Raw genomic sequence first — 15,709 nt, 5'->3', positions numbered from 1 at the left:
GTTAGCAAAATCGTAAACCACTTGTACTATTGATGCAATGATGAGCGTAAACTAAAGAATAGACTAGGAAAATTATAAACTAAGTTTGACTAAAGTAAAAACTCACCCTATTCTCCAGGCGGGCCCCCCTGATTTCAGGAAACTAAACATTGATAATCTTAAGAAAACTAAAAATTGACCCATTTTTTTCGAATCCAAACTTCCTCTTCTTCTTTTTTTTTTCAAAATATCCTAGGAGAAAATTCGTCAGACTAGGTTTTCTATCTTAGGAGAAAGATTTATCAGACTAAGACGTTAATTCTAGGAGGAAATTCATTAGACTAGGCCTTTTTCTCTTTTTTTTTTGTTTTTTTTTGGTATCTTAGGAGAAAGATTCATCTGACTAAGACGTTTACCCTAGGAGAAAATTCATCAGACTAGGTTTTCTATCTTAGGAGAAAGATTGATCAGACTAAGATTTCTATCCTAGGAGAAAGTTCATCAGACTAGGTCTTCTATCTTAGGAGAAAAATTCATCAGACTAAGATTTTGATCCTAGGAGAAAGTTCATTAGACTAGGTTTTCTATCTTAGGAGAAAAATTCATCAGACTAAGATTTCGATCCTAGGAGAAAATTCATCAGACTAGGTTTTCTATCTTATGAGAAAGATTGATCAGACTAAGACTTCGATCCTAGGAGAAAGTTCATCAGACTAGGTCTCTATCTTGTTATCTTAGGAGAAAAGTTCATCAGACTAAGATTTGATCCTAGGAGAAAGTTCATTAGACTAGGTTTTCTATCTTAGGAGAAAAATTCATCAGACTAAGATTTCGATTGGGAGAAAAATCCATCAGGCTGGGACTTTTTATCCTAGGAGAAAAAATGTGAAGATCAATGGCAAGATTTTATGCACAATAGTTAGACAAATAAATGAGAAGATTTGAGAAACTTCCCTTTGTCGGTTCTTCTCGTCTTTTCTTTTTCTTCTCTTTTTTTGTTTTTTTTTCTTTTTTTCATTTTTTTCTTTTTTCTCTTTTTGAATCACTTTCCTTGCACCGCTTTGTTCCTGTTTCATACAAAGAAAAATTTGTCAGTTTTGAAAAATGGTGGTCGGTTTGTGGCCTTGAGTTTTGGGCAGCTTGAGTTCTGCTCAATCAGCTTGAGTCGGCTTCAAGAGACTTTTGCTCTGCATCAACCTTAATTGTTTCAGACCTAGTATCATTTGTACTTGCGGCTCAATCATCATTATCTCAACTGGAGATCTTTGCCTAGGTGACTTTTTCCGGTATCTTGAATGACTTTCTGCTTTTTGAGCAATTTGTCTGTCAAAGAATCACCAGTTATCTTTCTTGCGCCAAGTAGGCTGAGAAGGGTCTTTTTGGGGAAGCCTTTGTATGAATCCTCAAGGTATATTGACAGTAACCACCGAGTGTACTGGTCAAATTTACTTTGTGCAACTAAAAAGCTGGTAGCAGATTTTGAAATCTTTTCTTGCTTATTTTGACAAGGACTGACTTAGAGGGAAGGACACAATGCTATAAAGAAACAAGTATCAACAAGAAATGCCCATGTCGGAAGGACAGAAGGAAGAGTTTTTTTTCTTTTTTTCAATAACTAGCCTTAATGATCATGACATGCATTTTGAACTCAACGGCCTGATCTATCAAACTAATCCAATCTTCCCTTTTAACATTCTTATGACCTTTGAAGCCGGCCTTGTTTATGTCAATTCTTTGCATCAGCTTCACGACTCGCTTTCGACTAGTGGTGCCCCGGGGGATTTTCACCAACAAGTCTCTCTCAATTATTTATCTCTTCTTACCATCGCCTTACAGTGCCCGTAAGGGTTTTCACTAATAAGACTCTCTCATTTTTCTTTTCTTTTTCTTTCCCTTTTTGTGAGAAACTCGACAATGTTCTACGTCATGTGACAACCGTTGCTCATTGCATTCTTCTCTTGGCATTCTTGAAGGCATATCGGGAGGTCTTTATTTGGAAGGATTTTGGATAGGGTTGGAAAGAAAGGATGTCATGAAGTCTCAAAATAAACTCAAAGTAAAGGGGATTGTGGACTTACAACTCTTGGACTCGACTCTTTCAAAAGTGAAATAAAATCTCTAGCCCAATTTCAGATGCTGGGGATTTTTGGATTTTTATATTTTTCTATTTTTTTTCTTTTTCTTCTAAATTCTTATTTGGTTGGACCGAACCGTGAGGCTGCCTACGTATCCTTTTTTTAAAAGGAATCAGGTCTAACGTAGTTCAAACATCTGACCTAACTATAATTTTTTCATCCTTTTTTCTGTATTTCTTTTTTTTTTTTTTCAAAACAAGTTGCCCCAGCTTGTATTTTTTGAGGGCAGACAGTTCTTTTTTTTCACTTGAACTTTCTAAGAATTGCCTTAGTTTGTACTCTTGGGACATGGACTCTTTTTTTCCTTTTTTTTTTCATTTTTCATTTTTTTGACTCTTGACTCTAAACTTGATTTCAAAAGAGGGTGGTCAAAGAAAATAACACAGATTCAAAAGGGGTAATAAAGAGTATAAAGTGTTTGGATAGCAGAAAAAGGGCCTCCCAGCCTCGAGAACGCCAATTATAGTATTTTTCGCGATCACATCATTGATGAACATGACTGACTTCTTGGGTCTTTTTCAGCGTAAAGCTGTATGAACAATACTTTCCTCATTGTGAATGACCCTTGTCAATTTGGATGACTTTTCTTAGATTTTGTCTTGATGTAGAATATGCATTTTGCCACTAACTGATCCATTTCAAGTTGTCTAGAATAAACCTTATATTGAAAACACTTTCTATCTCTTAGTGCTAAACAGACTTCAGCCCATTCAATTATCCTTAAGCCCGGTCTTCTCAAATGATTCAAATAGTAGAGATCCTTAATTTCCATGAGCATGACTGCTTTGGTTCCATGTAAACTTGGCTCATGCTTATTTTTCAAATGTTTCATGTCTTTATTCATCTTCTAAAAGAGTCTCTTTCTCACTTATCCAATTCAAGACTACGTCAGTTTTCTAAGATCTGACCAAAATTTCTGCATGCATGTCATATTACTAGTACTAGCGTGAAAAGAATTATGCACAAAATGGACACAAAATGACTGGCTGTCTTTTATTGAATGAAGGATAGTAGGGTCCGAAGAAGAAGAAAAGAAGACAAAATAAGCTACTATAGCTAAAGGATGAGTGACTTTCCAGTTGCTAAGCGATATCTTAGCCATACATTCGCACATCAACATTACCACGATATTTTGACCATTTTAATTGCTTTGGATTCAATATTTAAATTTTGACAATCATCCTGAGCAGCCCATGTCCTGTTGCTCAAATCTAGTAAAGTCACCCCTACATTTGCCTCCATTTTTATTTTTCACTGCCAACTTGACTACTTGCCTTTTCATGACCTTGGATAAACAACAATGGTGCTTATTCCCTTGGTTGAGAAGATACTTTTATTTCCGTGAGATCTTGGATTGTTCTTATGACTCGTCATTGCAAACCAACAAACCGACCACCTTTGACTAGCTTTTATTTCAAAACAACAACCATGTTAGAATAAACACTCTTTCTTTTTTTTTTCCTTCTTTTCTTTTCTCTTTTTTTCTTGTTTCTTTCCTTTCCCTTTTTTTTGGTTTTTCTTTTTTTTTTCTTTTTCATTCCCCCCCCTTTTTTTAAACCTTTCGATCGAACCTGACGTGGGTTGCCTACGTATCATATGGGAACGTGAATCAGATCTTGCATAGTACGGGATGATCATGAATAAAGTAAATAAACTAAATCTTTTTTTTTATTTTGAAATTTGTTTTTTTTTCGAAAGAAAATATTTTTGGATTTCAATTTTTTTTTTAAGGATCTTTGAAAAGAAAGACTTCTAAAGAAGAGAAAAAAAATATTTTCTTGAATTTTAACTTCTTTTTCTTTTCTTTTTTTCTGAAAATTCCGAAAGAAAAACTTCTAAAGAAGAAAGGAAATATTTTTGGAATTTTACTTTGAATTTATGAAAGAAATATTACAAAAGAAAAGAGAATTTTTTTTTTTGAAATTGCAAACAAATATTTTTGGATTTTGAGAGAGATTAGAAGAAAATAGTTTTGTATTTATTTTTTTAAAAAAAATTGGGGTCTAAAAGAAAGACTTTCTAAAGAAAGAAAGAAATGAAAATATTTTTTGGATTATTTTTTAAAAATGGTGTCTCAAAAAAAGACTTTTCTAGAGAGGAAGTAAAGGAATATATTTTTGGATTTTTTTGAAAATTATGGGCCGGAACCAATGATGTTTGCCTACGTATCTCACATCCGGTGAAAATCAGACCCGCGTAGTTCGCCCAGTTTTGACGGAACAGAAATTGACTTATTTTGAAAATATTGCCTTTTTTTTTTCTTTTTTGAATTTCGAGAGAGTTTCAGAAATTTCGAATACCTACCTCTAACTCTTGGTTTTTCCCTTTGATTTTCTTTTTTTTCTTTTTTTTCTTTTTTTGATTTTCTTTCCTCTTTTTTTTTTTTATTTTCTTTCCCTATTCTAGAAGCCAGTCAACATGCAAGCCGAAACAGTCAGATACACAAGTAGCACGTAAGATGCATCAGGATGGTCTTTTAATTTGGGTACACCTGTCCTAGACAGACCCAACCCTTATGTTGAGTCCCAAAGTCAAATGCACGTGATGCAAACAAGCTTTCCTACTAGAGATCCGGCATGAAGCTATGTTATTCTAGGTTTAAAAAACTTGGGCGCATTGTTCTAGACCTGGCTTACCCGTGCGGACAACTCGAGCCGAGGGGGGCAGCGTACCGGGAATACAGAAGCTTCACCGGCTTTGCAACTTGTCCGAACCTCGTTCTAAAATTGGGATATGACTCTAATAGAAAAGAAGTCACACGAAGTGCATACTTCCCAGATGATTTAAAAGACTCAGGGAGAAGAGAGTTTCGTAACAGTTTTATACACAATTAACCAATATCAAAGCGGTAAAAGTAGCATTTAGCACATTAGGCTCAACATGTAAAAATCAAGTAAAGACAAGCCAACTATAACAGTTATTCTAAGCTCGAATTCTTGAACTCTGAAATAGAGATTCTGGGTTCTTTGTCCCCAGCAGAGTCATCAGAGCTGTCACACCTCTTTTTTACCTATACCCTGGAAGGGAGTATATAAGGGAGTTTTTTTCAACTTAAAGTGACAATCAAAACGGGATCATTTTATTAAAATTCATAGTTTTCACTTGGGATAATTTACGGTGTCCCAAGTCACCGGTTCAAATCCTCAATCGAGGAAAGATTGACTCTGTATTACAGTTTGCGAACACAGAAATCTGGGTAAGGAATTTTGTTAACCCGGGAGAAGGTGTTAGGCATTCCCGAGTTCCGTGGTTCTAGCATAGTCGCTCAACTGTTGTTATTGGCCTATTATCTGATATTAATACACTTTTAAACCTATGTGCATTTTAACTTTAAACCGCTTTTAATTATTTTAAGGAAGATTTCAACGTCATCTAAAATACGTCTTTGGACCACGCCACATGAAATGCACCCGCAGTCCGAGACACATTTTATTTAACGTTGTTAAGATTAGGATTTGGGTCACATGAAATGCACTCCCCAGTTTAGGGAGTTAATTTGTAAAACAGCGCGCCTAAAGCAACTACGCACTTTTAACTGTGCAAGGACCATGGAAAATTCGCTAAATGGCACACCTCGATTTATTAAAGGAAAAGCATTTAACTACGGATGTTTATATTTAAAACTAATTCGAAATTAAGTATCACAACTACGCCACGGGAACCGTACCCATAGTTGTGATGATTTAATTACGTGCCTACAGGTTCGCCTACCCGCGACCCACTCAACTCAACAACCAATATGAAAAATCAATGAATCAAACAAATGAGTTTGTGATCCATGGTCATTTACTTTAACAATTTCGCGTGATAACAATTCACGTGCATTGATATATACTACAAATCCGACAAGGAAATAATTTGCATTGTTAGAGTAATGACCGTCACTTACATAGTAGTCTAAATATTTCAAAAAAAAAAAAAAAAAACAAATGAAGGTGCTTGACTCTTTTAATTTAAAAATGCATGTATCTCTTTCACAAACAAATTCACATTCAAACAAAGGAAACGAGTAAACGAACAAATTCACCATACAAACAAATTCACATTCTCGACTTTTCAAACAAGGAGCCAAACTCTGAGATTAGAAATATCATTTCCAATAAAATCAAAATGGAGCAATAAGTTACCTTAGTTTTACCATCAATCAGAAAAAATAATCACAGAGGTAGCAATACAGCTCCTTCTTCGAATCGAACAAAATCGAATACGGTTCATCACTACAACGGGAAATAATATCATGACAATCCGACGACCTCTGGATGGAACTCAAACCGGTATCGGAAAACCTCGACTCAACACAACTCTAGACGTTTCTGCCCGCTCCCCTGCTTTCGTTACTGTTTTTTCTCACTCCTTTTCCTCTTTCTTTTGCAGCTAGCTGCTGGTTTGGTCAGAGATGGGGGTTCGGAGAGATGAGTAGAAGAATGGTGTTTGTGTTCCGGCGACCTGCTGCTGCTGGTGACTGACGACAGAGATGGAGGGTTTGGCCGGGTTGCTGGCTTTAAAGTGAGGAGAAGGAAGGGTCGTTGGAAAGGCTTGGAGAAGAAAGGGTCTTCTAAGGTTTTTCAAGAAGAAGCTCGCTGGGGGATAGGGTCGTGTATCAGCGCAGCTTTTCTTTTTTTGTGTCTTCTCCTTTTTTTTATCTGATTAGGCTTACCCCTATTATATAAGTTTAGGTCTAAAGGTGTATTTTTGTGTATTTTGCAAATTAGCCCCTAGGTCTTTGTGTATTAGGTCCCTAGGTTTTTTTAAGAAAGGTATTAAGGGTATTGGGCTCAGGGAATGGGCTAGGGAATTATGGGCTAGGTCCGAAAAATTAGGCCTAAAAATGGGTCGTTTGAGCCCGACTTTTATTCTTTCCCCGCGAACAAGACTAAAATATGATCTTATTTATTAATTAATCCTACGTAAGCAAAGTAACTATTAAAATAAGACTGACCGTTAAAACAAAACTATTTTTGGTATTTTCAAGATTTAAAATGACTACAAAATATTAATGAACCTATTTTTTGTAATTTTCGTTTTCTTGTAATAAAATAAAGTAAAAGAGAAAAATGAGTTGAAATAGCTATATTAGGCCTAAATTAAATATTTACGTGCTAAAATATGAAAAATCTTGGGGAGGGTCAAAAATCACGTGTCTACAGCCCACACAAATGTCTACGGAGCCTCTAAGGATACAAAAGACAAGTATGACAACGCAGACAATAAGGTCCCAGCTATACCTCAAAAGTGAAAATCTACAACAAAAGATGTGCAACATAACCCCTTGAAGGAAAAGAGGGCTCACCAAGACTATGAGAGGAGGATACTCCCTATGTGCGATCGACACTGTCCGCTATGGAGCCTCCTACATTCATTTAAAAATAGCACCCCCGGCAAAAGGGACGTTTGTACCATGGAATAGTACTAGTATGTATAACTAAACACTATCTTATTAGAAAGAACTATCATGCAAGAACAAAAAAATCACAAGAGACAATCAAAGCTTTAACCGAACACCACATCATCAAATAAAAAGTCATACAACTTTCACATGATTTCCATAACTTTAGTTTGGGGCATTTCATATATTTGTCATTTTTCACAATATCACCGCTGTCTTGAGCAGAGTCCAATCATGACCCGATCGACTAGGTTGCCTCATTTGAGACATATACCTCAATCACCATCTCATTTCCTTTTTCCGGAATTCAATATCAGCACATTACCACCATGTGTGTGGCATGGTGTCCGATCATGGCTAGGCCGCCTTACCTAGGCGTTGTTCCTTTCTCATTAATCATCTCATTTAAATCTTTATTTCACATATATCATGCCAATTCATTGGCACTTAGGGCCCCAATTTTCACATCATGTCCACTTTCAATACCAATATTGCAATTTAGGATAACAAGCACAGGCAAAAGCAATTCAAGTGTAAACATAGATAAGATTTTACATAGTTGGCATGATAATCTCCGTTTAGATCCTAACATTGAGGTGTAGGCATTCCAACACACGGTTTATATTCTTCACACATCTTTAAATTAGCGAGAATAGTATATTAAACATATTAAGGCACCCCTATCACATATATACAGTTGCAAAACCAGCTCATGTGAAATAACAATCAATTCATCAATCCAATTTCAGACTTACCACATTTGTATATACTCCAACGGAGCTCGATTTCTAGTAAAAGGGGGGTTTTAGCCATACATACCTCAATAGAGTTTTCCTTAAATTCTTACAAAATTTCGGGATTCTTAGGAACTTCAATCTATTTTATGAAAATTATAAATTGAACCAAGAAGTAGAGACAAATTAAGATTCTGGCTCGTTTAAGTAAATTATCAAGTACTATGTGTGCATTGTGATTTTAGGACCCTTTTTGTGAGAGATTTTCATCATCTTATACCCCAATTGCTATCGTTTTAGCTCACAACTTTCCCATACCTTGTTCTCTCTTATGCATGCATGAAAATCCATTCTTATACCCATGAACCCACTAGCCAATTACTCATCCTAGTGTAAATTTCGAAACCAGAGATTAGGGTTCAAGTTCTTACCTCTTGGGGTGAAAGCCTAGAAAATTTTGCTTGAAAGTCTTCAAAGATTTGGCAAGGTTTGAGAGTTAGTTTCTTCCTCTAGATTTTCCTCTCTCACTCTATTTGTAGTAAAAATAACATAAAAGAGGTCTAATGGGTATTTTTAATGGGATGGGGTCGGGTTTTAAAAGTTAGAAAATAGAAGCCCCGACACAATCTGCGATCGCATAATGGACATGCGGCCCGCAAAATGGACCGCAAAAATGGTCCCAAAACCTGAACAAACTGTCTGGGTATGCGACAGAAATGTGATCTGCATACATGTTCTGCAGTCGTATAATGCACCGCAGAACTGCTTCTCACAAAAATTCCAAAGGGATTATGCGATGATAATGCGGCCCGCATATTGATTATGCGATCGCATAATTGTCCGCATAGTTGACCTCAAATTAACCATCAAACTGTTTGACTCTACGGCGACTATGCTGTCTGCATAGCTATTATGTGATCACATAATGGACCGCAGAAACACACTTTTCTGGAAAATATTATTCCTTAACTTTTTAATGCACAGATCAATCTAAAGGGTCCGAACCGCGGCGAAGAATTTTACAAATTTCTAACACATATTCCTAATTTTGCACCACGAGCTTTCGAGTTTTTAAGTAGAAATTTCACGGGGCCTTACAAAACGACAAGCTTATTTTATATTAAAACGAGCAGCATCTCACCTGTAATCTTTACTTCCTCCCAATTCGACATAACACCAACAAAAACAAGAGCACAACACTAACAACATGTATACATCATTTTCCAACCTTATCTCCATCGCAAAATACCACAAAATAGCCCACACACTAATCACTTCATACACAAAACGACAACTATAGTAGTGCCAAACAACCTGAAAATTTAACGACGAACGACCAGCCCACCATTCTGCCATTATGTGGTGTTTCTCCACACCCTTTCTCCTCCAAAACTCCATAAAACAACAGCAAAATAGACAAGCCAAAAACAACATGAAACAACCCACAAAATAATCCATTACAAGTTGAATAACTCAAACTCATGGCTTCCGATCACTGTCCCATGAGTTCATACAATTATTGAAGGAATTTCTCTACTTTTACAGCAGAAAAAATGGATGAAAGAGGGCAGTATACTTGAGAAAATTATTTAGGGTTTTGTATTGAATTTTTGGGAGACATTTGCAGGGGCTTATCTCTGATTTTTTGCTCTTGAATGAGTGTAATATCTGAAGGAAATCAGCCCTTAAAAGGGCTCTTTGGCCGACCCAAACTAGCCCTTTTTTGGACATATTTCGTCCTTTCATTTAGCAAGTAGGTGACACACCTACTTGTCACCTGTGTAGTCTGTGCAGTCTCGCAAAAACATTAATATTTTTACTCTGGTATCGTATCGATAAACGATTTAATGCATTAGAAATTACACTCGTAGATCTTCAATTTGATAGGTAAATCATCCTGTAATTCCAAGTATATTGGTAAAAAAGCTCGACTACATTTGACCTAATTTTTAGCATATTTATGAATGTAACTTGTGATGACCTTTGCCAACTTTTGTTCCACGACCAGCTTGACTTCAAAACTTAATACACGACCATTATACAACTAAAAGAACTCATAACATAATCTCTTTATCATGTTAAGCACCCTGGTCTCACCCTATATGTACATGTTATAACATTGTCAACTTTTGACGAAACATATTTTCTTTGATTCGTTTAGCTTCCAAGCCTTCCAACCCTCTTGGTAATTGTTATTCATGATCTTATATATTTGTAACCTCCAAGGTAACATGATTAACTTACTTTATGTAATTTCAAAGATGATCTCATTTCTGAGCTTACATCAACTGACTTACGACTTGCTCTCACGTACGAAAACATGGGATATAACACATTATTCCATAAAATTCCATTTTTAAAACTCAAAATCCTATTTTCCCATCCTCTTTACCTTAAACCCATACTAAGGTGCATATTAGAACAAACATAATTGCAACTCAAAATCATGTAATTTGAAATAGAGCTTACTTCAACCTAGAGAGCTCCTTGAATAACTCCCTTCAAGATAATGAATTTTTGTTAATACAAGTATTCTTATTTAACATTCTATCTCGTATAAAATAATAGATATATTTTCACATTAGCCTATTTGGCCGGACTTCCAAAATCTGCTTATTGGAGAAATGCACTTCAATAGAAGTGCTTTTCAAAAAAGCACTTTTTTAAGAGAAGCAATTTATGTTTGACTAATCAATTTGAAAAGTAGTTTTGCCAATATTTTGTATTTGGTCAAGGCTTCAAAAGTGCTTCAGGAAAAAAATTTCTTTTTTTAGCTTCTAAAGCTTTTGCTACTACTCAAAAATACTTATAATTATTTTTTTCCCTTAAAAACTTGGCCTTACATCTCAAATCTAAAAAATAAGATTTTTTAAAACAAAAAATTAAGCACTTTTGGCTTCTCAGAAGCTTGACCAAACAAGCTATCAAATGTTGCATAAAATTATGAAGGAATTATTTTTTCTTATACAACCAGCCAATAATGCATATGTTATGCGGTGATTATTCTTTCTAATCCCTCTATCCAAATATAACACAAGGGTTGTTCAAAATCGAACTGTAACCGTTAATCTAACCGAACCAATGGGTTATTGGCTTATTGATATCAGATTATCGGGGTAATGATTGGTGAACAGATTAAAATTTTATAATTGACGGCTTAACGGTTTGGGAGCGGATTACTCAATTATTTTATCGGATAAACCGTAATCCGTTAAGAGTTCTTATATTTACATATACATATCTTTAATTATGCCCATTAATTATATGTGGATCTACCTTCTCTGAAGACTTCAAAAGATTTTATATATAAACACACCACCTAGGTGTACATGCTTCATTGTATATAATATTTCAATCCGTTTGACCAGTTTTCAGTCTTCCCTTTTTTTGACATGAAACAGTTAGCTATGCAACCAAAAGAAATACGTGTAATAAATGCATTAGTGCAGTACAAACTACAAAGTATTAACAGATTCTATTATGTAGCAACATATGTTAACAAGCCTGGTAAATTAAAGTGTTGTACATACTAACGAGGGAGTCAGTCACTTTATCAGGTTTGGCCATTTGGTATTCACAAGACTGGAATTGATAAAAAAATTTCTATTTGGTTTAGCCAATAAATCAGCCGATAATCGTTAATCCGCTACCAATCCGACCGTTGTCTTATTGGATATCTAGCGAATTATTATATTTATAATTCGATAACCGTTAAGCCGAATCGTTAAGCATAATTATCGATCCGATCCGCCCGATAAGCACCCCTAAATAACACAAGTATTATTTTATACAAGATTTAATGTTGGGATTATTTTTTCAATTTCTCTGTCGAACGACCCCTTAGAAATATTTCACCTTGTATTGCTTAGAAGCATAGGTAGTAAAATTCAATTGTAAGGTAGTCGATTCCAACTGAATCGGGCGCCTTGTGGAAGAAAGACATTTGCATAACTGATTTCTTCAACTATGAAATCCACTAAACAATCCTTGTAAAACAGATGGAGATCACATCATCCTACCCAAAGCCACCATTGTTTTATACCAATACCTCTTCAAGAAACTCCAAGAAATGGATACCCATCACTACTCACTCCATCTCCAAACCCTCACCCCTTCAATTTCAGTTGCCTTTCCATAGACCCCGCCACAAAATGCACCAACCCATCAAACCTGAACCCAGGAGAACTACAAACCCCACATGCACAATCTCTGATGTTTTAAGGCTAATGGACGGTCTTGGCCTTAACATACCTGTTGACATATACGTTTCCCTTATCAAAGAATGCACTGAATCACGTGACCCTTTAAAAGCTGTTGAACTTTATACCCATATTTGTAAAAGTGATGTTATTCCTAGCTTGCCGTTACTCAACCGTGTGTTGTTGATGCTTGTGTCTTGTGGTTGTTTTCAACATGCGCGTCAACTGTTTGATAAAATGCGCGTCAGAAATTCTAAGTCTTGGGCTGCGATAATTGCAGGTTGTGTTGAAAATAATGAGTGTGAAGAAGCTTTGCGTTTGTTTTTGGCAATGCAGAGTGAGACTGTGAACGTATGTAAATGTGGTGATTTAATTGATGATGGGATTTTGGTCTGTGTCCTTAAGGCTTGTGTGGAAATGATGAATTTAGAACTTGGGAAACAGATTCACGGGTGGTTAATTAAGGTGGGAAGTTGTGAAAGCTTGGCTTTGAGTAGTTTCTTGATCAAGTTCTATGGAGAGTTTGGTTATCTAGAAAGCGCTGACAATGTGTTCGATCATGTTCCACATTGTAATACAGTTGTTTGGACAGCTAGAATTGGCAATTTGTGTAGAGAGGAGCCGTTTGAAGGGGCCACAAGAATTTTCAAGGAGATGGTAAGAGAAGGAGTTAAAAAAATAGTTTTACATTTTCAAGTGTTCTTAAAGTTTGTGGGAAGTTGAGGGATGCTGGATGTTGTGGTCAATAGGTTCATGCTAATTCTATCAAGGTAGGACTTGATATGGATGGTTACGTGCAGTGTAGCTTGATTGACATGTATGGATAATATGGATTGTCGAGGGACACACTGAGGTTTTTTTATGCGAGAGCGGATAAGAGTAATATTGCCTGCTGGAATGCAATGCTGATGGGATGTATACACAATGGTCTCGGTATTGAAGCCATAAAGGTTCTCTATGAGATGAAAAAAGCTGGTTTGCAACCACATGAATCTTTGATTAAAGAAGTGTTGTTGGTTTGCGGGAGTAGTAATATTGAAAAAATGAGTACTTGACCTTAAAAGTATCTCTTAACCATGAAGATATGAAGATGATTTGCATGATCAAGGAATTTTTCCGGAATATAATGCAGCCGGTGAAGTGGCTAATGTCTCTAATTTCCCTGATGAGTTGGTTGCATTTCAAGGATTAACAAGGGTATGTATATAATAATGGTCTGGCGAGCTGCTATACAATCTTGTATATGGAATATCTCTTAGTTTTTATGAATATATGAAGATGATTTGCAAGATCAAGGAATTTGTCATGGAATGTAATGCAGTCAACACCTATGCATTGGCAATTAACTCCAGTTTCTTTTATGAGTTAGTTGCATTTCTAGGATCAATGAGGGTATGTATATAATATTATTCAAAGAAGTTTGTGCAACAATCTTGCATACATGTATGTATATAATAATGTTCTGAAGAGTTGTGGAGCGATCTTGTAGACACGACGAGAAGTTATAGCACTAAACTGTGGAGTACCACATTTGACATGTTGTCGAGCTAGCATATACTATGATGTTTTGTTAAATTCTGGGTCTCTGTAGCTTAGCAATGCAAGAAATGCAACTCTGTTATCAGTATCCAAGCTCGGTATTCAAATTAGTTTTATGATTTTCGACACTGCAAAATATGCTGCTGTTATGATTTATCATGACAATGGATCAATGCACGAAGGTTGTTGCTGATGATTTGGTGCATAGCCAATCTACTATTTTGGCAGTCATAACTTTGACACAAGTGCATATACATGAGACATTGCCCAGGAAGAACTCCAGCATATCTACTGGACCTATATTATAGAACCCTGATAGTGAGCAAAATCACTTTGTGACAAATCCAAGACTAAGCAGATATCGTTTTTCAGTTTTATAGGCTTTACAATCAGAAGTATCTTTCTTATTAGCTGCCTTTTGCACTTGAGCAGTCAGATGAATTTGTAATGGCGTTAATCAACTGATGATTATTGTGAAATTTCTGTTTGAACAAACCTATAGATATATGAGGCATGAGCATTATTCTCGCTTGTCACGACCCTAAACCCGGACCCGGTCGTGATGGTACCTCTCGTGAATACAAGGCCAGCCGACACTTACCCATTTTAGTTTTTTAAGCAGCTAACAATGAGAATTAAGTCTAAAAGATGATAAATAATCCAAAATTAGCAGTTAACAGTACAAATTTGCGGAAGAACAACCCAACACAGCCCGATACCGAGGTGTCACTAGTCATGAGCATCTATCAATCCTAACACAAGTCTGAAAAGTCTATAAGCTATTACAAAATGTCTGATAAAGAAATAGAAATGAGATAAAGGGGGAGAAACACAGGTCTGCGGACGCCAAGCATCTACCTCGTGGACTCCGAAGTCTGCCAGGAGCTCCCAATTCGCGCTGGCAGGATCAGCAACGCCTGAATCTGTACACGGGGTGCAGAGAGTAAAGTGAGTACTTCAACTTAGTTAATAAAAATCATAAATAAAGACTGAAACCAAGAAATCACGTAAGACATATTACAGGCTATAATGAAGTAGTAAACCAGTAAAAACAGTGAATTAGTAAAGATATGAAAAATCATTTAAGTTCAGCTTAATCTTCATGAAATGCCTTTTCAACAATTTAAACAGGTAAATGACACACAAATAAGAAAGATAAAAACATAAAGGTTCACCCTTGGGGCACAATGTCAACAAATCCGCCCCTCGGGCAATATCTCAGAACAATACCAGCCCCTCGGGCTACATCTCACATCACAATGGGTACCCGCGCTCACTGGGGGTGTGCAAACTCCTGGAGGGGCCCCTTACGGCCCAAGCGCAATATCAAGCCATCTCGTGGCATCATCACTAGGCTCTCGGCCTTATATCAACAAGTCATCTCGTGGCGTACATATCTCAGGCCCTCGGCCTCAAAATCATAATCTGGTATTTCCTTACAACATAGGCCCTCGGCCTTACTCAGTCAAAATCCTCACAAGCCACTCGAGCAATATTAAAACATGATTCTCAGCCCAAATATCATTTAAAAGATCATTTAAGTGTTAAAACAGAGTAAACATGGCTGAGTACGAAAACAGTGTAACATGACTGAGTTCAAGTATAAAGTCAAAACAGTGAGGAAATATCAATAAAAATCCCCTAAGGGTTCAAATATTTGGCATGAGGCCCAAATATGGCATTCAGCCCAAATAATGATGATAACGAATAGATTTTGGTGAAATACACGGTAAAATA

General features: G+C 36.3%; 1 pseudogene; it reads left to right on the top strand.

Annotated features, from left to right (window-relative positions):
• The first annotated feature begins 12,066 nt into the window (after positions 1-12,066).
• On the top strand, positions 12,067-14,441 carry LOC142180754 (pentatricopeptide repeat-containing protein At1g31790-like; annotated as a pseudogene).
• The last annotated feature ends 1,268 nt before the right edge of the window (positions 14,442-15,709 follow it).

This window comes from Nicotiana tabacum, chromosome 1 (genome assembly GCF_000715075.1).
Source record: "Nicotiana tabacum cultivar K326 chromosome 1, ASM71507v2, whole genome shotgun sequence".
NCBI lineage: Eukaryota > Viridiplantae > Streptophyta > Magnoliopsida > Solanales > Solanaceae > Nicotiana > Nicotiana tabacum.
This window is presented reverse-complemented; position numbering and strand designations above follow the sequence as displayed.